General features: G+C 33.3%; 1 long non-coding RNA gene across 1 annotated transcript in view; it reads right to left on the reverse strand.

Moving 5' to 3' along the window:
• Positions 1-27500, reverse strand: part of LOC134268589 (uncharacterized) — a 99128-nt gene that overhangs the window by 70126 nt on the left and 1502 nt on the right. The gene's annotated exons all lie outside the window — the stretch shown is intronic.

Consider the following 27500-nt stretch of genomic DNA (forward strand, 5'->3'; position numbering starts at 1 on the left):
GCATATATAAATTCCTTTTCTTGTAAATTCAGAATTATAAAATCCAAAATTTCACAGAATTTTTGGTATTTATTATCTAATAATGCATATTGTTAGAAGAAATACCCATCCTAGAAGTCTTAATATGACCAGGGATAATCCAATTAGAGTAGTAAGTACCACTTCCTGACAGAGGCTGAATTGACCAGGTTGAATAATCTGCTTATAACAAAGGTATTTATCTCTTTCCTGTAACTTTTATACTAATTTTTTATAGCCTATATATTGTAGAATTTTTTAATATTTGTTTTACTAAAATTGAAATGTGCTAAATATTTTTATTTTTAACATTTCTAAGAAATTTATGCTTTTTTAAGGTATTTTTTTGAAAAATTGTTTAAAATATTTACTTATGCAATAGGTTAAGTTTTGTTCTTGAAATTTGTGTAGGACATATTCATCTAGTATAGAAAAATATAAGGAAACAAGCAAATTCAAAGAATTGGGGTCCCCCGCTTTCGGTGTCTTGTGGGTGAGATGTTATTTTTTATAATATATTGTGTGTAATATGAACATCTTATCATATGTCATTTATTTAGAAAGTAAAATTGAAGTTGATTTTTTTTTAGGGATAAAAACCCTAATCCTGACCGTTAAAAGTTATGGAAAAGTAAAAAAAAATTAAAAGTAGGTCAACTCCAAGGTCAAGATCAAAGGGTCAAAGTTGTTGATATCCAATGAAAGGTTTTCTCACAAGAATAACATATGTGAAGTATGAAAGCCCTAGCGCTTACTGTTCAAAAGTTATGGTCAAGGTTAAAGTTTTTTCATAAAAACGTAAATCATTAAGGTCAAGGTCAAAAGGTCAAAGTTGTTGATATCCAATGAAAGGACTTGCCAAAGAGAATACATATGTGAAATATAAAAATCCTAGTATCTACCATTCAAAACTTGTGACCAAAGTTAAAGTTTTTTAAAAAAGTTGTTAAAAACTCCAATGTCAAAGTCAAAGGGTAAAAGTTGTTAGTATCCAATCAAAGGTCTTCTCAAAATACTTACATATGTGAAGTACGAAAGCCCTAGCCCTCACCGTTCAAAAGTTATGGTCAAGGTTAAAGTTTTTTTCATAAGAACGTAAATCTCCAAGGTCAAGATCAAAAGGTCAAGGTTGTTGGTATCCAATGAAATGTCTTGCTACAAGGAATACATATGTGAAATATAAAAGTCCTAGTATCCACTGTTTAAAAGTTGTGATCAAGGTTAAAGTTTTTAAAAAGTAGTTAAAACTCCAAGGTCAAGGTCAAAGGGTAAAAGTTGTTGGTATTCAATCAAAGGTCTTCTGGCAAGGATTACATATGTGAAGTATGAAAGCCTTAGCCCTCACCGTTCAAAAGTTATGCAAGGTTAAAGTTTTTTCATAAGTACGTAAATCTCCAAGGTCAAGGTCAAAAGGTCAAGGTTATTGTTATCCAATGAAAGGTCTTGCCACGAACAATAAATATATGTGAAATATGAAAGTCCTAGTACCTACTATTCAAAAGTTATGGCCAAAGTAAAAGTTTGGAATTTTTGTGTAAAAGTATGTCAAACTCCAAGGTCAAGGTCAAAAGGTCAAATTTGGTGGTACCCAAAGAAAGGTCTCGTCACAAGGAATACACATGTGAAATATGAAAGTCATAGCTCCACTAAATCAAAAGTTATGGGCAAGGTTAAAGTTTTTGTGACGGACAGACTGACAGACTGACCGACTGACGGACAGACGGACAGACAGACAGACGAATGAGATTTAATGTCCCCTCGCTTTCGCGAAAGCGGGGGACAATAAAATAACTGTCATGTATGTGAGCTGTGAGCATTTCAAATTTGAGAACTGTGTGCCTAATGCTCATTTTACCCTCTGATTTAAGGTGTTCCAGCACATTAATTAAAGGGCCATAACTCTGCTTAGGAATGATCAATTTCAATGAAACTTCACCGGCCACTTTGTATATGCAAAAGACTCCAGCATGTCAAATTTCAGCAAAATCAGACAAGGTTTGTGTCCTTATTAGGTTACAGACTACTAATTTTACCCCTATTTCATTGACCACTCAAGTAGTTCCAGTTTAAAAATACAGGTTTTTTCTTGAAAATTCTTTGGGGTGTTTATGGGGTGGAATGGGGTTATTTTGGGGCATAAATGGAAAGGAGAGGGTCTGAAAAAAAATATAAAATTGATAATAATGGGAAATTTTGCTTTTAAGCGCGTAGTAGGAAGGATGTAAAGAGGCCCATATTTACCCTTACCTCGAAGAGAAAGTGAAAAAAGCAGGGTAGGGGTTATTTGTGATGCCATAAAAAGACTTGCAGACTATGAATGTTCCTGAGAACTTGATAAATTTTTGGACTTGAAATGGTCTTACTCTTTGCCAAGTTTCAGGTAAGTTGAGCCAGTGTAATTTTTTAATTATTTTTTATATTATAAAGGAATGTATAGCAAAATAATTGGTAGTCTGTGTCCTCATCTTAAAACCGGAAGTGCGATTTCGTAAATGTGAAATCTCGATCCCGACTCAAATTTGACATCGGAAAGAAAAAAATTGTTTTATTTTTTTCTGAACATTCAAAACCTTGAGCGGAGGGTTTGTAAAACTGAAAATAAAATAAATCCTGGCCTTAAATATGTAATTAGTTCATTAGCATATTAACCAGGATGTTCAAAGAATTCATGCATTTCAATATATAATCATTAGAGCCCCACCCTAAAACAAGAACCCCTGACCCTGGGGCCATAAAATTCAAAATTTTGGTAGAGGCACTCTTGCTCATCATAACTATGTACTTAGTTAGTTTATTTAATACCCAGGAGCAGAGAAGAAGATTTTCAAAGAATTCATGTATTTTCACTATATAATCAATAGAGCCCCGCCCTAACACCAGAACCCCTGACCCTGGGGCCATAAAATTCACAATTTTGGTAGAGGCACTCTTGCTCATCATAACTATGTACTTAGTTGCTTTATTTAATACCCAGGAGCAGAGAAGAAGATTTTCAAAGAAATAATGCATTTTCACTACCTACTTATTTAGCCCCGCCCTAGCACTAGAACCCCTGACCTCAGGGCCATGAATTTTATAATTTTGGTAGAGGACTCATTGCTGATTACAATCATGCAAACAGTTTGACTGCTTGATGTCTAGGAGTAAAGAAGAAGATTTTTAAAGATTGCATTAATTTTAGTGGTTTTGGCCCCATCCCTCAGGCCCCAGGGGGGCAGGGATCATGAAATTCACAATTTTTGTTCCCCTTCACCTATAGATGCTTTGTGCCAAATTTGGTTGAAATTGGTTCAGTGGTTACAGAAAAGAAGCTGAAAATGTTCAAATGTTAACGCACGACGCACGACGACGGACAAAAACAGTATACACTTATTTAATGACTACGAGGTAAACAGTCAAATTGTTGTCCCGAGGTAGTGGGGGAGACCTGGGAAACTGTTGCCCGAGGCCGAAGGCTGAGGGCAACAGTTTCCCAGGTCTCCCCCACTACCGAGGGACAACAGTTTGACTGTTTCACCGAGTAGTCATTGAATAAGTGTTTTATTACCTAACCTACTATATAATTAATTAAATTGGAATAAAAACACACAAACAATCAATAAAAAGTTTTCACAACTTTTTATTCACATACTTGTATATTAATTAGCTTAACACATAATATAAAGATTAAATTAATATTTTTTATTTTAAGTAATACTTAATAAATTGATTGTTTGTGTGTTTTATTTAAATTTGATTAATTAAAGAGCAGGTAAATAGTGAAGTCGTGATCATCAAAACGCTTTAATATCACGATGACGCTTTAATCAGGCAACAGTTCATTCTGTGGCCCGGTCAACAGTTCACTGTTTCATGATCACGCAAAAACATAAAGTAAACCGTGAAACAGTTCAAAATGCCTAATTATAATTTATATAGTAGGTTAGGTAATAAATAGCAATAGGTCACCTGAGTTTACTCAGGTGACCTAATAAGGGGGCACAAAATGGTAATATGTAATTAAGATTCTGTGAGTCAAAATCATATTCTTTTTGTGATGGATGATTCTATAAAATATAAAATAGGAATTATATATTATTAGTAACAGACGGACGGAGGGACGGAATGAACAATTACTATATACCCTCCCGCTTTTCAAGCAGGGGGTATAATAATTTATTATACCCCCCGCTTGAAAAGCGGGAGGGTATATAGTAATTGTTCATTCCGTCCGTCCGTCCGTCTGTTACGCTTTGGGGTACCCATCTCTTATCCGCAACTCCTCTAATACCACTGAATGAAATTTGATGAAACTTTCACAGAATCTTTATTACATATTGCCATTGTGCACCTCCTATTTTACTTTTTGATCCGACACATATTTTGGGTTTTCCGGCCACAGGAAAACATGGACTTTTTCACCAGTTATAACCATATGGGAGGTGGGGGGTATCATTTAGTGAGCTCATCGCTCACAGAACCTCTAGTTTCAATTAACGTTAGTGCTTGTGATGCATGTATACTAGACATGTATGTCTAGCATGATGTTGCAGGAAAAGTTGAATTCATATTATCAATTAAATTCATGAACATATATATAATAAACTGATTGCCTCTTTTTTTCATTATGATGATCAACATTTTTTAATTTGTGAATTTAATGAATTTGTTTAACACCTAAACTGCTTGTAAAATTAGAATGTGTATGAAATATTATAATTAAAACTTGCTATTGATTTTTATATGTCGCAGTACAGTTTGTTATTATACCCCCCGCTTGAAAAGCGGGAGGGTATATATTAATCGTTAATTCCGTCCGTCTGTACGTCTGTCCGTCCGTCCGTCTGTTACGCTTTAGGGTACCCATCTCTTATCCACAACTCCTCTTATACCACTGAGTGAAATTAAATGAAACTTTCACAGAATCTTTATTACATATTGCCATTGTGCACCTCCTATTTTACTTTTTGATCAGACACATATTTGGGGTTTCCCGGCCACGGCAAAACATGGACTTTGTCATCAGTTATAACCATATGGGAGGCGGGGGGTATCATTTAGTGAGCTCATTGCTCACAGTACCTCTAGTTAATTGTTAGATTTATAGATCATTATTTTTATTAATTACCAAATTATATAGGTAGTACTGTAGTATTCCTGCAATATTGCTACAGCACAATTTGAAATAATACCGAAATTGCTTTGCAGCAACATTACCGTAACTCCTTTCAGGCAAAATTGCATTAAATTTAATTGATCTTACTGCAATATTGATGTATAACTCGACTAGTTCTGTAACAGTGAAACGCACTTCACGTTAAATGACGTTCCTAACTCTTTTGACAGATTTTTAACTAAAACCTGTTTCTTTGCAGTCCATCCATCATCCGATTCAAATTCGCTTCCACTCAAAAATTGTATTTTCCATATTTATACAAAAACATGGCTTATTTTCATATATTTCCTGGTTTGTACAGAATTTTTGTTAAAGAAGTTTCCTGAATGCAAAGCAAAATTTTATTGCTACTCACTGCTCCATGACGTCCTACAACGTCATGTTTTCATTTTTGCCATTTTTAATCAAGTCCCTTTATGTATGGATTCTTTTATATTCATATTCATATCTTTTATATATTTATAAAGAATACTTCCATTCTTGTTGAGATAACCTAAACCTCATCTCAAAAACCAAAATATTGTATGGTCTTTACCTCTCAATTATATCAAATGAAATTTGCTTTTAATTATTTCAAATGGACACCTTCTTTAATACACCAACTGGATTCATTCAAATTGAAAAAAATATATACTTACTTTTTTTTCTGAAAAAGAAAAAAAAACAAATTATTAAATTCCAGAATTTTTGCAATTTTACATCACTGAAGAAAGAAATTGTGTTAGTGTAGAATTATTTTTTTTATCCCACATGATTTCAATACATTTTTAAAACTTGTGTAAATCTTGTTATTTTAGGATGGACCTAGAGATTTGCAAGCATACACTGAACAGCACAAAACTTTTGTACAGTATATGTTTATCAATATATAACAAATTTAAGTTCTTATAAAAAGAAATCCAGATAAGAGAAATCTTGAGTGTTCAATAATTAATAGGGCATATACCTCTAATTAAATGGAAAAGTTAATGCATGATCTGCAAATCTTTTATGCACAATAAAGGGTCATTATTCCAACACAAGAGAGATCAAAGGGGCTTCACAGTCACCTGAGTGTATGATACAACCCTGTTATCCATGTACAATAAAACATGTCTTATCCAGACACCACTGGTTCAGAAGTAATTGGTCGGACTAGACAATTATCAATTTTCACATAACTTGATCCAAGTTGTACAATGTATCACGTCAATGTGACAAGCGTGGATAATCAGATCTAATGAGATATGAAGCATTGAGTTCAATCTGATGATGTGTGCCATGTCAACGAGACGTGATATGACTCTTCATATCAAGTTTCTTTCAATTATAATGATAAATCTATTATATATCTACTTACAACTAGCAAATATAGTTTAAAAACTTCTGAGATCAATTATATCAATATACATGTATATCCTATCAAATAGGCCATATGGATCACAATGTCACATGATTGTACGAAATTGATTGGTATCACTTATAAAAGACTTTGAGATAACATCATATTAGATGAGATTTTGGATTACTATACAATGTCTAGATTAGACAAGTTTCACTGTAATATGGTAAATAGTTGGCAGCTATTTGTTTAAACTCAAATTAATAATAAATTTTGGAAATTAAGTACTCAGTAAAATTAATTTCTGGTGTAGTGACCAGTTTGATATATTTTGACTTAATATAGTAGTACTGTCTAAATTAAATCAAATGGGTATTAAAGTGCATACATAAATACTATATTAAAAAGTGAAAAGTTGCAAATACATGTAATATTTTGATTTATAAAAAAAATTAACTGTTTAAATTCTATATATATATTTTTTTATTGAAATTTTGGAAATTAAGTACACAGTAAAATTAATTTCTGGTGTATTGACCGGTTTGATATATTTTGACTTAAGGGTTTGCTTTTGTGTTCAGCCAAGTGAAACTCGTGTAAAATAAAAATCTCAATATCTTAATAAATACTTCTTGCTTTTTCATAAAACATGACCCATGGCACCTTCTATTGCAAAGCTTTCTTGAAATGTATTCAAATTGGTTGTCACTTGCAATGTCTTGCAGCAGCAATGTGCATAATACACTTGCAGGACTGCACAGCTGCAGGTCCAATAAAAAAATAACATGACATTTGTTGTATATGTACAGATAGTTGAACGTCATTGGTACAACTATTTGTTTTGTTCCTAGCAATTATATGCGGCTTTTTTCTATAATTGTATGTTTTTCTCCACCTAGGCATGTCCGCCTTGCAAAATCGGTGGGCTGCCATTCCCATGATTCCGGTATTGTAAACTATTGAATATTGCTGTAATTTGTTGTCTCTAGTGCCCCAATTACACAAAGCAATTATAGAGAGAAATCTCTTAAAACATGTCCATATGTTGAAAGGATCGATCGACATATTTAATATTGTTTTTTATAAAAGTTACATAGATGTTTACATCGTATCATAGAATGCTCCTTCTTGGATTTTACAATGGACCTGTTAAATTGATACGCGCCCTGTTATAGCAGTTCCGATTGAAGTTAACGCCTGTTATTTCTTTTGCAGGTAAGGATATAAAATACTTTTTGTTTAATTAGTATATCAATCCTAAAGGTGCAGTGCGATGTCAAATAATTTTTAACAAAATTGCATGAAAATTAAGAACTATATTCGCTATGCGTAAGCGTAGTTTATCTTTGATGTCTGTCATGCGATATTTGGCTAAAGTGAAAGTAGGAGTTGGTAAGTCGAATTTTTGTGTTTTATTGTGAATTATGACCCTTATCTCAGATATTTTACAAAACTCCTAGTATCCGTAATACATTTTGAGTATGACACAGCCTGTGATCTGGTGCACATCAATTTTAAATAGGTTAAACATTATTTGGAGCATCCGAAAATTTCCACGTGGTTCTTGCAGACCAACGATTTAAGGTAGCGGGGAACTAATAAATGTTACTCTTTTTCAAAATACCAAAGGTGTCCGTCATTGTTTCAAAATACTGTGAAGTTAAAAGCAGGGTTTCAGATATTACAAGTAGAGTAAATTTAGTTTCATTAATAAGCGATTAATAGTTGTGTAAGATCAGATCATCCTTCATGGAGCCTCAGTCATTCTATTTTTAACTTATTGCCGTGTGGTTGGAACTACTTTCATGGCTAACATTTTCTTGTTGAACTGACAGGCATGCATTTAAAGAATTGTACCTGTTGCAGTCAATTTTCATTTAAAACAATGGTTCTTTACAAATAGTTGTAGCCACTTTTTTTATGTAACTATTTCATATTTTTTTGTATTTTTTGATACACTGCTAAAACCTGTGTCTGCGCAGTCCTGCAGGTGTATTGTGCACTTCATAGCTGCAAACTACTGCAAGTGTCAATGTAGCTGCATATACCCAAAGATGGTTTTCATTATGAAGATAAAATGGACCAGTTTTCAAGTGTTGGCAAGGCTTATTTTTAAAGATATTAAGGTTTTTATTTTCAGTGAGTCTCACTTGGCTGCACACAAAAGCAAACCCTTAATATAGTAGTACTGTCTAAATTAAATCAAATGGGTAAGTGTTTACACATAAATACTATATTAACAAGAGGCCCAGGGGCCACATCGCTCACCTGAGCAATTTGCTAGGAAAATGCACATATCATATCAGAACTGAGTTTACTGAGTTGGGGGGGGGGGGGGGGCTTGAATTTTAACCTCCCAGGGGGTCATGGTTTACACAAACTAGAATCTACAATACCTGAGGATGATTCCATATAAATATCACTAAGCATGGATTTGAAGTACTTGAAAAGAGGATTTTAAAAGGTTTCCCTACATATTCCTATGTAAAACTTTTATCTGCCATTTTGGCACCACTCTACTCCCGGGGGTCATGATTTAAACAAACATGAATCTACACTACCTGATGATGATTCCACATGAGTTTTATCTTTCCTGGCCCAGTGGCTCTTGAGAAGAAGATTTTTATAGATTTTTCCTATATATTCCTATGTAAAACTTTGATCGGTCATTCTGGCCCCACCCTACCCCCAGGGGTCATGATTTGAACAAACTTGAATCTACACTACCTGAGCATGCTTCCATATAAATATGATGAATTATGGCTTTGTCATTCTTGAGAAGAAGATTTTTATAGATTTTTCCTATATATTCCTATGTAAAACTTTGATCAGCCATTTTGGCACCTCCCTACCCCGGGGGGGGTCATGATTTGAAGAAACTTGAATCTACACTACCTGGTGATGATTCCACATGAGTTTCATCTTTCCTGGCCCAGTAGTTCTTGAGAAGAAGTTTTTTTAAAATCCCATTAATTTTTTTCTAATTGGAAAAGGGTGTGGCCCTTCATATGAACAAATTTGAATCCCCTTTACCCAAGGATACTTTGTAGCAAGTTTGGTTGAAATAGGCCCAGTGGTTCTTGAGAAGAAGTCGAAAATGTGAAAAGTTTACAACGACAACAGACAACGGACAAATTTTGATCAGAAAAGCTCACTTGAGCCTGTGGCTCAGGTGAGCTAAAAATCTACAAAGAGAAAACCTTAAACAACCAGAAGTCTCTGCCGAGACTGAAGCTCTACTGGTTTGTACTTATACATACTTGCCAACCTCCAGCATGTAAAAATCTGGTCATGACCAGATTTGGAAATAAAAAATCTGGTCATAACGCGCAACGACATTCACAACATATTTACCATGATTAAATTTTATATATCCAAAGTATTTGTGTATTGAGAATTTTTTTTATTGAAAAAAGATTTAATTTACTATGACAAAAAATTCATACATAATTTGATCTAATTTACATGTTAATTAAAAAAAGAGAATATGAAGATTTCATATTTCAGTATTGACCTGCTGAAGTAAGTGTGCATTTAAAAAAAAAATCAGTTTTTGCTAATTTGAAAGTATACCAATTTCAGTTTTGAAGTTATTTTTCCTCTCTCTTAATTAATTAACTAACTACTGCAATATGTTTTAAATGTGAAGTTAGGCCTACACTGTCTTCGATCACTTTATTTTATCTAGAATGAAAGTTTTTTTTCCAAGATTCCTTGATATGTACATAAACATAAATATCGTTTCTCTTTTTCTTGGTTCAATCAGAGACATGTGTTTGGTTCAATTTGTTCCTGTTGGCCCTGATAACAATCTAGTTCTATCGGAAGCCATTTTAATTGACTTCAAACATAGTTTGTCACAACAACACCCAGTTAATTGTTTACACCTGCACTGATAATTAATCCATCGGCATTGTAAGATTGTTTACGTAGATCTAGGCTCGGGTTGTAACTGGAAATTAAAAGTGCAACCTAATTTACGAACCAAATCCAGAAATTGGGAGATTTTCGGGTTGTTCGGCAAAAATCGGGTGATAAGCATGACCCGCCGGGTCATAAAAAATAATCGGGTTACGGGTTGAAAAATCGGGTGTGACCTGACGAAATCGGGTGAGTTGGCAACTAATTCCCGATTGCTGTATAAGTTATACAGCAATCGGGAATTGAAACTTATTAACTGCAATAAATAGAATAATGATCCTTGATGAAGTCTCTTTATGTTCTTAGTGTAGTCTTTGCATGCCACATTATATTATAATCAGACTAAAACTGTATTTTGAAGTAGCATTTTATGAGTATTTAACAGAAATTTCTATTTTTAGTAACTGTGGCAACACCGTTCATTGAAGTGAAAAACTGATAAAGAGAATTATGTACCTTAGTGTAGTCTACTTGTGTGCCAAGTTATATTGAATGTAGCATTTTGAAAGAAATTCACAGAAATTTCTACTAGTATTTTTAGTAACCACAGCAACACCGTTCATCAAAATCAAAAACAGATACACAGAATTATGTATCTTAGTGTAGTCTACTTGTGTGCCAAGTTATATTGAAATCAGACCAAAATTGTAGGAAAAGTAGCATTCTGAAAGAATTTCACAGAAATTTCTATTTTTAGTAACCATGGCAACACCGTTCATTGAAGTGAAAAACCAATATAAAGAATTATGTACCTTAGTGTAGTCTACTTGGGTGCCAAGTTATAATGAAATCAGACCAAAACTGTAGGAGGAGTAGCATTTTGAGAGAATTTCACAGAAATTTCTATTTTTAGTAACCACGACAACACCGTTCATCGAAATCAAAAACCAATAAACAGAATTCTGTACCTTAGTGTAGTCTACTTGGGTGACAAGTTATACTGAAATCAGATCAAAACTGTAGGAGGAGTAGCATTTTGGAAGAATTTCATAGAAATTTCTATTTTTAGTAACCACGGCAACAACGTTCATCGAAATCAAAAACCGATATATATAGAATTATGTATCTTAGTGCAGTTTACTTGTGTGCCTAGTTATATTGAACTCAGACCAAAACTGTAGGAGGAGTAGCATTTTGAAAAATTGTTTACAGACAGACAGAGGGACAGACAGACAGACAGACGGACGGACGACGGACACATTGATATCGCATAAGCTCTTCTGGTCTAAGACCAGTAGAGCTAAAAAATTAACTGTTTAAATTTTATATATATATTTTTTTTTACTAAAAAAGAACCATATCGAACATCATTTGCAAAATCTTAAAACTTCAGCAAAATTTTGTGCAAGCAGGTTCTCATTAAAATTGGAAAGTTGAATTTTAATAACAAGAGGCCGTGGGCCATATCGCTAACCTAAGTAACTTTAGCCATGCTGTTCTTAACCAGATTCCCCCCTCCTCTTGTAATACCTATTGTGACCTCGCCCTTCAATGGGGTCATGATTTGGTCAAATTAGAATTCACACTACCACATTTCCATACAAGTTTCAGGTTTTCAGGCTAAGTGGTTCTTGAGAAGAGGATTTTTGAAGATTTCTATATATTTCAATGTAAAACTTCGATTCCTGAATGCAACCATGCCCTAACCCCCCGGGGGTCATGATTTGAACAATTTAAAATCTGCACTACCCTAGGATGCTTCCACATAAGTTTCAGTTTTTCTGGCCCAGTGGTTCTTGAGAAGTTTTAAGCGACCTAACCCTATTTTTGCCTTTTCTTGATTATATATACTTGAAAGGGGACTTTGGCCCTTCACTTTATTAATTTAAACTCCCCGACAGATAGATAGATGGTTGGATGAGAATGAAATATTTTTAGAGAAGTGCAAATGTTCAATTCTTATTACATGACTCACTGCAACAGACAAAGAAGATAGCAAAAGATCACCTGAGTGACTCTGGTGACCTAAAATAGGGATATCTTAATCCATTAGCTCAAAGTTTGATCCCCTAATATCAAATGGACAGCTATACAGGCAAATGAACATATTTGGAAGTCCATACTTTAATATCATTATTTAAAAATACTTGAAGAACGGATACATATGAATACATACTTTCTCCCTTCTCTTCCCCGACATTTTTTCTCCTGCATCCTGGATTTGGATTTTTTTCTTTATCTGTGCAAGAAATGGAAATAAAAATGATAATTGAAATATAATCTCCAAAATATTATTGAATTAAGGATCCTCCACACACACATAGCTTAAATTCTTGACATTTTTAACAAGGATGTTACCTTCTAAAACAGGCTAGAAACTGAAAAAAAAATTATGCTGATTTTTAAAAAAAATCATTTCATAAGTTTCATGATATTTTTTTCAGTTGCTTTTAAAACCAGAAGTCTCTGTAGAGACTGAAGCTCTACTGGTTTGTACTTTTTGTATTTTTAGTAACCATGGCAACACTGTTCATCTTAATCCAAAACCGATATGTACCTTAGAGTAGTCTATTTGTGTACCAAGTTATATTGAAATCAGATCAAAACTGTAGGAAGAGTAGCATTTAAAGAATTTCACAGAAATTTTTATTTTAAGTAACCATGGCAACACCATTCATCGAAAACAGAAATTGATATAAAGAATTATGTATCTTAGTGTAGTTTACTTGTGTGCCAAATTATATTAAAATCAGATCACAACTTTGGAAGGAGTAGCATTTTGAAAGAATTTCACAAAAATTTCTATTTTCAGTAACCACGGCAACACCGTTCATTGAAATCAAAAACCGATATACAGAATTATGTATCTTAGTGTAGTCTACTTGTGTGCTAAGTTATACTGAAATCAGACCAAAACTGTAGGAGACCTAGTATTTTGAAAGAATTTCACAAAAATTTCTATTTTTAATAACAACCGCAACACCGTTCATCTAAATCAAAAACCGATATACAGAATTCTGTACCTTAGTGTAGTCTACTTGTGTGCCAAGTTATATTGAAATCAAGGCAAAACTGTAGGAGAAGTAACATTTTGAAAGAATTTCACAAAAATTTCTATTTTTAGTAACCATGGCAACACCGTTTATCGAAATCAAAAACTGATATATAGAATTATGTATCTTAGTGTGGTCTACTTGTGTGCCAAGTTATATTGAAATCAGATCAAAACTGTCGGAGGAGTAGCATTTTGAAAGAATTTCACAAAAATTTCTATTTTTAGTAACCACAGCAACATCGTTCATCGAAATCAAAAACAGATGCACTATTCTATGTATCTTAGTGTAGTCTACTTGTTTGCCAAGTTATATTGAAATCAGACCAAAACTGTAGGAGGAGTAGCATTTTGAAAAATTGTTTACAGACAGACAGACGGACTGACCGACAGACGCCGGACGCATTACTATCGCATAAGCTCTTCTGGTCTTTGACCATTTGAGCTAAAAATAAGCAAAAGAAATTTTGTTTTTCTGGCATAAATTATTAAGCTTAAAAAACAATCACAGAAACTAACCTCATCTGTCAACATAGTTTTGAAAGAAATTAATTAATTCTGAATCAATACATGCAATGGATTGATTTGCATGGAAGTTCTGAATAAATCCATCCTATTTCACATAGATATACCTGTTACATACAAATTATATAAGGCCACAATAACTCACTAAAATAAGTACCAAAAGTGATGAAATCATAAAGGATTTTTATGAAATACAGATAAAAACATTTTTAACAATAAGTTGAAAGCAATTTCATTTAAATGATACCTGAATATTCTCCAACAAACCCTGTTTTACAAAAGAGTTCCACATTTCACTAAATTTCACTAAAATTCAATCAATTTTAAGATTGATATTCATGTACTCTGTTAAATTTCATCCAGATTTAGGCCAACTCTAACCAGGGACCCATAACTTGAAAAAATACAAGAGGTCCAGGAGCAACATCATGCATCTGAGCAACTGGCTAGGTTAAAGCAAAATTCAGTTCAGTATTGAAAAGTTGAAAGGGGAGGGGGGGGGGGGGTATTTGAACAAACTTAAATCTACACTTTCTAAGGATGCTTTTGAATTTATATGACATGTAATGGCTTTGTGTTTATAAGATGGAACATTTTATTGATATAGCCTTTATATTCCTTTGTTATGATCCACTTTAATGGCTTTTCTAGTCTCTTGATTTGTAATGTTTCGAACAAATTTAAATCTACATTAATTTACTTGATGCTTTTACATTATTGATCAATCAAGACTTTGTTGTTCTTGTAAAGAATTTAAACGATTTTTTCCTTGTATTTCTACATAAAACATTGATCACCCATTATGGCCTTACTCTACCACCAGGGATCGTGATTTAAACAAAAGGCCCACGGGCCTTATAGGTCACCTGAGTATCACATAACAAATTTCCAACAATTGAATTTGGTTCGTGTTTTAAACCAGAGGCCACAATTTTAAAAGAGGCACCATTACTTATCATAATTATTACACTTAGCATGCTTACTCTATTTACCTAATACACAGAGGCAGATCAGAGTAACAAAGAGAAAATGCACTTCCACTTTATAACCAGTTGTGCACCCAACCCCAAAGGAAGCATTGACCCTGGAGCCACATATTTCAAAATTTAGGAAATTTTATCGTAGATTTTTTTTCATAATAAATGGTTTAATCATGCCAAAGAGCAGATTTCAAAGCATTCATTTATTTTCAGAATATGTAATCCCCACCCCCCGCCTCCAATACCCCTGACCAAGGGGGCATGAAATTAACCATTTTGCTAGATGCACTTTCTTCCTCATAAATAAGTATACTTGGATCATAAGCACAACATCAAGTAGCAAAGGACAAGATTTTCAAAGAATTGATGTATTTTTCACTACATATTAAATCAAATAAAGTGCCCCGCCACAGCATGATACGCCCGTCAAATACCTAGGTATTGTTCATTAATCATAAATTGGTTAGGATGCAAGAAAATCGGGTAGCCTTGATTAACAGATTGACACAGATTTCAATGATCTAATTTCCATTTCTTATCATACATCTCTAAGAGACTTGCAGTGTAGGGATTGGTTATAACAAATACATCATATAACTCTAAACTGGTTGTGTTAGAGCATAACAAATATCCATCTGCAGCTCACTTAAACTTTAAAAATTGTTTATTGCATATTTTATGAAATAATAGAAATGCTACAGTTTAATAAAAAAAATCAAACATAAATTATTATTTCTTCAAACTATAAAATTCTAAGTGAGACATGACTGCTATTTGTTGCAAATATATAAAAATTGAAATAATATTTAAATATATATATTTTTTTTAATGAACACATGTATAATTAGTTTTAATTATATTATGCAATACTAATTTAGTTTTAATCATACACTAAAACATAAATTTGTTACATTACACCAATTGGAAGATCTTTATCTGGACTAGCCATCAAGAACTCTTAATTACCACAAGCAACTATGAGGCCATTTCTTTTTGCCCAACTCCCAAGAGATAGATAAAGATAACAGCTGCATTAGATCTAGAGATACTCTTAGCTTCTGACAAAAAAACTCATTAATTTCTCTCTAATTTGACATGCAAGTTTCTGCTATCAAAATTCTTCTTGACCAGTGCTTGATAATTATGCCCATGGGACAAACTGAATTCCTCTCAAAGCATAATCATTTGTTACAGATTGCTGTAAAGTATATAATGAAAAAATAAGTTTTTACTTAATTTAACATTTTTTAATAAGGATACAACTATATTTTTACATTTTTTAGGATTATGAAATTTAAAATTTAAAAGACTTAGTTTTTAAAAAAAAAAATCACTTAAATTAAAGGTCACAGTGACCTTGAAATAGGCCGCGACACACCTTCTACTTTAGCTGTATACTTTTGCCAAGTTTGAAAGCTCTAGGTCTCATAGTTTTCAAGTTATGAGCCGGACAGGATTTTTCCATATTTGGCTATAGCATCTTTATTAAAGGTCAGAGTGACCTACTTTTTGCGCGCGACACACCTTCTACCCAAGATGTATCACCTGACAAAGATTGGTAACTCTAGGCATAATAGTATTAAAGTTATGAGCCGGACACGAGAAAAGCTAACAGATGGACAGACGGACGGACAGACGGACGGACACGAAGCCTATAACATAATACGTCCCGTCTTAAGACGGGCGTATAAAAACCTCCCCTCCCTTACACCGAATGGCAAAACCCATGACACAAGGGCCATGAAATTCACAATTTTGGTTGAGGCATTATAACTTTATACTAATTTAGTTTATTTAATACCCAGGAGCTGAGAAGAAGATTTTCAAAGAAATAATGCATTTTTACTATATAATCAATAGAACTCGCACTAACACCCGAACCTCTGACCCTGGGGCCATAAAATTCACGATTGTGGAAGAGTCGCTCTTACTCATCATAACTATGCACTTAGTTAGTTTATTTAATACTCAGGAGCAGAAAAGAACATTTTCAAAGAAACAATGCATTTTCCCTATAAGCCCCGCCCTAACAACAGAACCCCTGAACCTAGGGCCATAAAATTCACAATTTTGGTAGAGGCACTCTTTCTCATCATAACTATGTACTTAGTTAGTTTATTTATACCCAGGAGCAGAGAAGAAGAATTTCAAAGTTACAATGCATTTTCACTATATAATCAATAGTGCTCCACCCTAACACCAGAACCCCTGACACTGGGGCCAAAAAAATTCACAATTTTGGTAGAGGCACTCTTGCTCATTAGAGTTGGGTATTGCGAAGGAAATTCATATTGCGATATATTGCAATATTGTACTTTGAATATTGCAATATATTGCAATATATTGTAGATTAATTATCATTAATAAATTTGAGCAGAATGTCTGAAATGCTGTCAAGTTCAAAGACTATTTGAATTTATCTTTAAGTTTAAAAGCGGGAGGAGGGATAAGACATTGATTGCACACCAAATTAACACTTTACTTTTAATAAAATTCCAGGTAAAATAGTAAAACAAGATGAACTCTCTTGGAGAATTTTCACATTGAAATAAAATTTTTTACAGATTATATAATCTTTTTTCATTGAATTCTTTTTTTTTTTGAGGGGGGGGGGGGGTTAATGAAGTAGCATAAAATGTTATTAAAGATTAAAACAATATACATATTAGGCCTATATGAAAATAATTTTATTGTGGTTACAAAATAAAATTTAAAAAACCAGAAAGAAATTGTGACCTGTTTTCGTGCGTTTTGGTAATTTAGTCTAAGCCGACCTAATTTCACATCAAGACGTACAATCAGGAAATGGCCTGTTTTAATATATACATGCTCCTGCTATAGCATAAGGTGTTTAAAATGGCATGAAAGTTATTAAAAATAATTAAAACAACACTGCTACAAGTGAAAACATGGATGACCATTTACTTGTAATATGTACATGTATACTGAACTTGACATTTCACCGTGATGTCGATCGTGTAGATTCAATGTGAGATTTTGAGAACCGCAATGCATATGGTATACACCCTGTAAATTTTTTTTTATATATTTTCTTCCTTATAAATTTTATTTCAAAGTCTTATTAATTAGTAATTTTATTTCAAAGTAAAATATTCAAAACTGCAACAGTGAATTAAAAGCTTCCACCCCCTCTCTCTCCTCTCTCTTTCTCTCTCCCGAACGAAACTGACGAAGAATTCTTTCAACGAGAAAGAAAAAGACTTAGAAGTTTCAAGTTTTATTTTAACAGTTTCTACAATAAAGGAGGTTTTTATATATTTTTATAAATATCGTGAAATACCGGTATCTGATTTTCATATCGCGATATATTATCGTGGTGGATAATACCGCAATATACCGATATACCGGTAATATTGCACACCCCTATTGCTCATTATAACTATGTACTTAGTTAGTTTATTTTATACCCAGGAGCAGAGAAGAACATTTTCAAAGAAACAATGCAATTTCACAATAAAATCAATAGAGCCCTGCCCTAGCACTAGAACCTCTGACCCTGGGGCCATGAATTTCACAATTTTGGTAGAGGACTAAATGGTTATTACATTCATGCTAACAGTTTTACTGCTTGATGTCCAGGAGTAATTAAGAAGATTTTTAAAGATTGCATTAATTTTGGTGGTTTTCGCCCCCCCCCCCTTACACCCCGGGGGGGGGGGGGGGGGGGGCAGGGACCACGAAATCCACAATTTTTGTTTCCCTTCACCCATAGATGCTTTATGCCAAATTTGGTGGTAATTGGTTGAGTGGTTGCAGAGAAGAAGCTGAAAATGTTCAAATGTTAAAACACGATGAACGACGCACGACGACGGACGAAAACAAATAGCAATAGGTCACATGACCTAAAAATTGTATAACTATGACAATATATTGTAGTCTCGCCCTATCCAATGGGGTTATCATAAGAACAAATTTAAATATACACTTTCTTTGAATGTTTCCATAAAAGTTTAACATTCCTGGTCCAGTGGCTCAGATAAGCTCAAAAGAGTGGTATCAAATGGATGGTATTGTCACAAGGAATACATCTTTGAAATAAAAATGCCATGGCACTTACTGTTATTGCCAAGGTTAAAGTTTTAAAAAGTGGATCAAATGCTAACGTAAAGGACAACTATACTTAAAACCAAGAAAAGGGTTTCATCACAAAGAACACAGATGTGAAAAGCCTAGCACCAATTGCTCAAAATATAATGTCACATAAAATAGCAAGGCCAAGTGGTCAAATATGTTGTCTAAAAAGGTCTTTGTAACAGTGAATAAACATGTGAAATATCAAAGCCATTATTCAAATCAATCAAAAGTTATAGGTTAGGTTCAAGTTTTTGCAGACATACAGACAGGTAAAAATTAAACCGAATCTTAAGGGGGCCGACTATAGTTTTATTATGTGAAAACCACACTAGCGAAACTCTGCATTTTTATACCATATATAATTTACATTAACTTCAGTGTACATGCAAAGTTTGGGGGAAATCTACTGTCCAGGTATTTTTTAGGGACCGTCTCAAAATACAGGTACATTTACTATAGGATTATATAGAAAAATGCCATTTTTAGCACTTTACAGCAAATTATACAAATACTACAATAGACATTTTGTTCAAACTATAATATTTGATGAGTAATACTATATTATACAATATATGTAAGAAACACAAAATTCTACCATCTTGTTACCAGAGGGGGCATCTCAAAATGCAAAAAATTAGAGCAAATTTTACTGTTTTTATAGAGTATTACAAAATATGACGTACACAATGGATTCACATGAAAACATAATAAAAATATTGGAGATATTCTCAAAATTCTATGTTTTAAATTTCAAGAGCGTATGTTTATTACTTTTTCTTTAATAATATTTTTATTACCTCTTTCTTTAAGAGCTACAGATTATCATAACGTCAAAAACATACTGCCAAAACGTCAACCTACATATCAATTGCAAAATCGGTTAAAAAACCAGTTACATCAAATTGTAATTACATTTTTTACACCTATAATTTCTTAATTTTGTTTAATTTTAGTAATTAAGCGAAAAAAGTTGCATTATAAAAGTAAATACACTTCATTTTACAATGATGCGCGAAATATTGCGCAATGGAAACTATAGTCGGCCCCCTTAAAATAAAAGGGGTATAAAAAGGACACAACTACCGTGATGTTAAGAAACTGTTAAAAACCAAGATTACAGACAGGAAAATTTGTGTAAAAGGTTAAATCCTCTGAAGTTGTACCTTCATCCACTGAGCCTCCAGCTATTGGAACTTTTCTTTCAGTTGGCGGAGTTTCCATCTTATTTCCATTCTGTGGTAACTCTGCTGTAGTCTTTATGTCTTCTCCAATAGGAGCTCTTTTCTCCTCAGTGGAGTCACTTCCCATAGGCTCCTTTGCATCTCTAAGTTGCAAGTCAGTCGTTTTATCTGCAGTCTGATTGGCATTATTTGAGAAGGTATCTAACTCTTTATTACTGGAGGTTCCACCTTCTATGAAATCATCCTTTTGGGTAAGACTTTGATGCTGGATTTATTTTCCAAATCAACTTCAACGGAAGATTTTTCATCTGTTTGGTGAAAAGTAGTTTCCTTCTCTAAATTTAAATTTAATAAGATTTTAATGATTGACTGTTTGATAAGATGATTAAAATACTTCATATGTAGTTTTACTCTATGATGTCAAAGAACAGTTTTGAATAGATCATTCAATCATACCTGATTCTGGAGACACATCTTTTTCATACGTTTTCCCCTCATTAATATTCCTTTTGTCACAAGTACCTATATCAAATAAATAAACCTTTTATTAGATGACATTAATCATGTTTAAATAAGAGGTCCAAGGTGTTTCTACACTATTTTTATCCCTTGTTGAAAACTCATACATTTGCGTCTTTGGGTCTTCGATGGACATTTTTACTTTTCCCTCATTTTTATTTATCTGTTACTTACAAGTCTTCCTGATCCTTACAACTGTGAAAGTTCTTTTTGTATAACATAATAAAATTCTTGCATAATTTCTTATTCTATTAAACTTTCAAGTACACTGTACATTATTTACATTGAGTTTTATAAGAGTTTTACTCTTTTTGCCTCCAATATTCCCAGGTGCAGAGAAGATTTATAAAGCAGTAATGTGTAATGGTTAGAGCCGTGGATATTGGCCTGGATAGCTCAGTTGTTAGAGCACCTGACTAGTGATACAGGGGTCCCGGGTTCGATTATCAGTCCAGCCATTCATTTTCTCCTTTCCTGTTACAGATTTGATGCCGTTGACCACCCCTGGAATTGCAGCTTAAAGTCAGGGCTGCCAGGGGCAATAAGAACTTGGGTTGTGTCTTCGAGGGCGAAGACAATTTAAGAAGGGAGGAATGTAATGGTAGGGGCCGTGGATATCGGCCTAGATAGCTCAGTTGGTAGAGCACCTGACTAGAGATACAGGGGTCCCGGGTTCAATTCCCGGTCCAGCCATTCATTTTCTCCTTTCCTGTTACAAATGCATATAAAGTGAAGATTCAACGAAGTCCTACCCTTGTATCAGAACCTACGACACACAGGCATGGAATTTACAGATTTAAAAAGATATCCTCTTCATAATAACTGTGCACTTAGTTGAAGATTTTCAATTTATTTTGGTATTAAAAAAAACCAAGAACTTTGGATGTGTTTTATTTCTCTGTTCCCTGTTTAAACATTTCCTAAGTCTATACCCTTTTTTTCAGGGACAAAACTTTATAGAATGTTGCAAAAAGCATACATGTTAACCTATTGTGATGAAAAATAGGGAGATTCAGACCTCAAAAGCGGTAGCATTGCGCGCGTGTTGTTTAACGCTTGGATTATCGATATCTTTCATGTAATATACATGTATATTATAAGCCTTAAATGAAATCAGGTACCTACACTAATTAATCTTAAATATCAACAGCAAAGAAGAAGACAGAAACACCTTAAGTTTGACATAAATTGTACAAATTCAAATATTTTTCATGCTCATCATTTTGCTTGGATTGACTGTTTAACTTAGCCTTTTGAAGAGTGATCTTTGCTGATATAGCCTAGAAGCAATAATTCTGAATGTTCATTCAGTTTTTAAAGAAAACAAATGATGACATGGTTTAATCTAGATCTAAACCAAGTTCCTATCTTTCGTTATATAAATCAGATTTCCCGCGATGATCGAAAACGAAAGTAGAGATGTGCCACATGGCTTGGTCAATCGAGTGATTTCTATTGACTTTATTGATAAAGTTGTGAGCTTCTGTGCTTTTAAAGACGATGTCAAATGTTTTCATCTAATTCTTAAAAGCTGCATCTCCTTTTTCATGGCAGGAATGTTGATTAATTTATCGTAACCAATGTAATCACTGGTAGTCTTGTGTTGTTGTCGTTGTCAAATCCATGCTTGAAATCTATGTACAAAAAAAGCGTTTGTATGATTCCGAGTCAAATCACGCGATATCTAACGAGATTTTATGAGAGTGGCTTCAAAAATGGATACCCAAGCGAAACAAAAATACTTTAGACGCAGCTTTTGTAGAAAAGCGGTAGATTTCTGAATTAAATCGGTAGGCGGGAGATGGAGTGAAAAAGCGGTAGACTCCCGCCTAAATCGGGAGAGTTAACATGTATGAAAAAGAAACCCCCCAAGTGAAAAAAATCCTCAAACAAATCACTTTAAGAAATCACTTATGAATCAGTGATTTGAAGATGATTTGTAAGTGATGCAAATTCCCATGCAAATGAGCCAACAAATCACTCCTAACAAATTGTAAGCAAATCACCCTGAAATCACAACGAAATCTCTTTGAATAAATCATGTAGAAATCACTTCTGTTGAACAAATCGCAACCAAATCACTCCGAATAAATTGCAAACAAATCATTTTAAATAAATTGCAAAAAAATCACTTTAGTTTAACAAATCACTTTCAAATCACTCCAGGTGGATACCCACTTGTACACTTGTTAATGCATGATGCTCATGTAACCATCCCTCAAATATTTGAAACACACATGCATGCATACCGGTATTTGTTGTATATTAACAATAAACTTTTGGCAAGAGTATTTTAAAATATAGACTTTTACTAGGATGTGTCATCATTAAGATGGCATCAGTATTTTAGATATACATACATATACTTGGCTCCAAATTCAGAATAATATGACATATGCATTAATTGTTGACTTTTAGAAGTTGGTAAATGTTTTCTTATCTGAAATAAATATTTGTCTAGACACTTTGAAAAAGCCAGTACTTTGCTGAAGCTTATAGCTTTACATAGATTTTGTTTTAAATATTATAATTAATTGCCACTGACTTGGTTGTTGATAGAAGAACAATAAATTGCATGTGAACATATTATATTGAATATTAACTAAATCTAAGGAGGAAATGATAGCATAAATACAGTTATACATACCTTAAAACTACATTGTATATTCTGCATGGTTATGGAGAAAACATCAGTTTCAACAAAAGAAGAGAGGTTATAATGAATCCAGAACAGCACAATCTAGCTCCTAGCTTTCATTTCAATTCAAATCTGATTAATGAAAATTGGCGGTAGAGTTTCTAATACTGACCAATCAGTAAGCCAGGCGGAAGTTAAGAAGTAAATCATTCTCAAATCACTCTGAAGAAGGACCATGAGATCAACAAATCATTTACAAATCATCCAGAAGAAAGACTAAGTTAACAAATCATCTTCAAATCACTTTGAAGAAACACTAAGTTCCAGAAATCATTTTCAAATCACCTTGAAGAATGGTTAAGTTCAACAAATCATGAAGAAATCACTGTAACAATTTCCTAAGTTTAACAAATCACTCAGAAATTGTCTGAAATGGGAAAGAAATCGCAAGCAAATCACCCTTTCATAACAAACTGTAAGCAAATCACAGTCATCATTTTAGTAGAAAGTGATTTAAGCATGATTTGTTAGATGAATCGCTTACAAATCACTGAAACAAATCACTTTTAAGTGATTTCAAAGCAATTTGTAGGCAATTTGTGAGTGATCTGTTTGAAAAAAATTTCACTTGGGGGCCCTCATCCTCCTGTGAATACAGCTAGTGTTATGAACTGTTTGCATTTAAATGGATCATATAGGGGCTATCTACAGACTGTATAATAAATCAAAGTATTTAAAGTTGTACAAATGTCGTCATTTAAAGTATTACATGTTATTAATCTTATTTTCTCTTAGAAAGATATATTCTTGAGTAACGTACTATTATTAAGGTATTTAAAGCTCAATAAAACATAATATTGAATACATGTAATTATTATATAATATACATTTCTACAAAACTTTAGAGAAATTGTACAAATTTATAGATTTTGACCTGTTTAATCAATTTCAGGACTCATCATATTGTTGCATCATATTCCTGATATGGGTGTCTAACTCTATGGAGCACATGAATGCTAAACATAGAAAAAACTTGGAATAGCCTCAATTAAACTAGCTTTCTCAATTTAATTGATTTCAATCTAAACAGCAAGCTTTTTTACTGTACCATTTTTACAGGGGAAACTAAATACATTTCAAATAAACAAATTTTTTTTTTAATAACGACAGTTCAAAGTAAATGAGTTTGAGTCTATTTCAGTATATTTTTATAATAAATTATACATACCAGTGTTTCCTTCAATGTTTTCCTCTTGTATCAATGAAATCTTCTCATCAGCTGAAATGCATGATATAAAAAAAAAATTGTGGACTGATACAATAAAAATTTTACTACATAAGAGGGGTGATCAAAAAGTTGGCGAACAAATTGAATAACTTTCATAAAACAAATAAAATGAAAGAACAAGATGTGTTTGTGAAACACTATGCGCTCGACGGCAACAAAGTTCAAAAAAATATTTTCAGAAGATAAGTCAAGGTCACAAGGTCATTGACCTTGGTGTCATTTGAAGAACTTCATTAGTGGAGTATGCACACCAAATATGAAGTCTCTATCTGTCATGGTTCAAAAGTTATGGAGAAAGTTTGTAAAATCTATTTTTAGCATAAAGGTCAAAAGGTCATGACCTTGTTGTCATTTGAAAGAACTTAATTAGTAAAGTATACCAAATATACCAAATATGAAGTCTCTACATCTCACATTTTAAAAGTTAATGCAAAAGTTCGAAAAAGCTATTTTTAGCAAATAGGTCACAAAGAAGGTCACAAGGTCATTGACCTTGGTGTCATTTGAAAGAACTTCGTTGGTGGAGTATGCATACCAAATATGAAGTCTCTATCTTTAATGGTTCAAAAGTTATGATGAGGGTTAAAGTTGACAACAGACAAACAGACAGACAAACAGACAGGACAAAAACAATATACGCCTCGGATCTATCGATCCGGGCGCATAAAAAGTGAGCATGCTCACATACCCCACGCTCCCCTAAAACTCAAAGAGCCGAAAATCCAGGAAAAAAATAAAAGAATCGGAATTCCCTGATGCACATCTACATATTGTGTCCTAAATGTCTGCAAAGTTTGAAAAAAAATTCTGTGCAGCGGTTTATTAGAGGGCACGCTGACAAAATGTTCATCTGTATATTCAAGGTATGACCAAAAATCTAAGTTGAAAAGTGCTGAAATTCCCGGAAACAATAAAGAAATCCGAATTATCTGGTAATATGCACATCTACACGTTGTGTCCTAAATATCTGCAAAGTTTGACTAAATTCTGTGCAGAGGTTTATGAGGAGTTGCGCTGACAAAAAATAAAGGGCTGAGGGGTCAAACACATTATACCTCCCACAACTTGTTGCATGGGGTATATTTAGGTTTCAGTGTTCATTATCGTGTGTATTCATTCATTCAAGATTAATATATTCAAAATATCATATTAGATATACTATAATGTTTCATGTCCTCGAATGAATTTACCTGTAAAAATTACTAGTATGTCAAATTTATATAGGAATTAACTAACCAAAACAAAAGCAACATTAGGCCATTCCCTGTACAAGATGACGATGTACAAAGGCCACGATTCATCAATTTTCAAAATGCATTTTTCTAACAACAATATTCAAAGAATTATCAGGAAACAAGTAATACTGGTACTGTGTAAGGCAATTTCTTCATATATCAGTAAGTCTCGAACGGAAACACATAGACTTATCTTAGAAGTGTGCATTGTCCAAAGCAACTAGGGCTGGGACGATACAACTTTTTCTATATCGATACGTATCACGATATTTGAGCCACGATACGATATGTATCACGATATGCTTAATTGCTTATAAAATCTGTTTTTGCATTGAAATAAACAAATTATTTCTTTGCAAATAAGAATAATTTATTCAAAATAGTTGTTTATATGTTGTAAAACAAAAATATTTTACTCAAGTGGCATTAATTATTACTTATTTCACATCTATATTTATATTTATCTTATTTACTTTATATATTAAACCCCAAATGTTAAATAAACAAAGAAAAATAGAAGTAGGATTTTGGGGGGCGATATTTCGATATTACTTCATATGTATCGATATGCGTATCGTCCTCACATGTATCACGACATATCGATATTTCGATATATCGTCCCAGCCCTAGAAGCAACTGGATTCGATAATTTGTGCAAGTTGCTTCCTTTGACGCAAAAAGAGGCTCAACATGGGGGAATCATTTCCTAAAAAAGTTTTTTTTCTCTCTCTCTATCAGTTGTCTCTCTTCCACTACTTACAGTTTATCAGTTTATTTTTACTAAATACTTCACTCTTTATTTTGTAAATTTATAAAATATACCGACGATGGAATTATCTATGACTTTAAATTTCTTTAACTTGACTGGCGAAATTGTTCAAAGAGGGGCAGCCTTTGTGTTCATCTTGACCGTGTAGGGAGAGGGATAAAATAGACATTGCCTGCTGCCCGATCCTATTCACTTTTTGTGAATAAAATTTTGTATAAATATTTTTTTAAAAAGGCCCGGTTTGTAAAATATATCCTTCTACGTCATTTAAAAGAATTGTAAACCAAAAAATTAATTTAAAGTTGGATGTAAAAAAAAAAATAGCTTTGTGAAATGTGTTCCTTAATATTCACCATAATGTAATTTTTTTGAGCCCCATTAAAACCAAACTTTTCTGCAAAAAACATCTTGACATAAGCAGGATTTCACGTGTTCGTAAATAAACAGGAATACGGTTTATTCCTATTATATTATTATTAGGAATATATTATTATATAGGAATACGGTTTATTCCTATTATATTATTATTATGCTACCATGCATTTTTTTCAGTATATTTCAAAGTACAGAAAAATTTAAACTCCCTATAGAAGCACCACTCTACCCCCTCTCCCCCGAGGCCACAATATAAACAAGAGGCCCAGGGGCCACAGCGCTCACCTGAGCACATCAGGCTTGAATTTACTCCCCCCCCCACCCCCCACCCCCTCCAGGCGTTCATCATTTGAACAAACTAGAATCTACACTACCTGAGGATGATTCCATATAAATATCACTAATCATAGCTTTGAAGTACTTGTAAAGAAGATTTTAAAAGGTTTCCCTATATATCCCTATGTAAAACTTGGGTCCGCCTTTTTGGC

Source organism: Saccostrea cucullata, unplaced genomic scaffold (genome assembly GCF_032062105.1).
Source record: "Saccostrea cucullata isolate Sc308-1 unplaced genomic scaffold, CSIRO_AGI_Scuc_v1 ctg987, whole genome shotgun sequence".
In the NCBI taxonomy this organism is placed as follows: domain Eukaryota; kingdom Metazoa; phylum Mollusca; class Bivalvia; order Ostreida; family Ostreidae; genus Saccostrea; species Saccostrea cuccullata.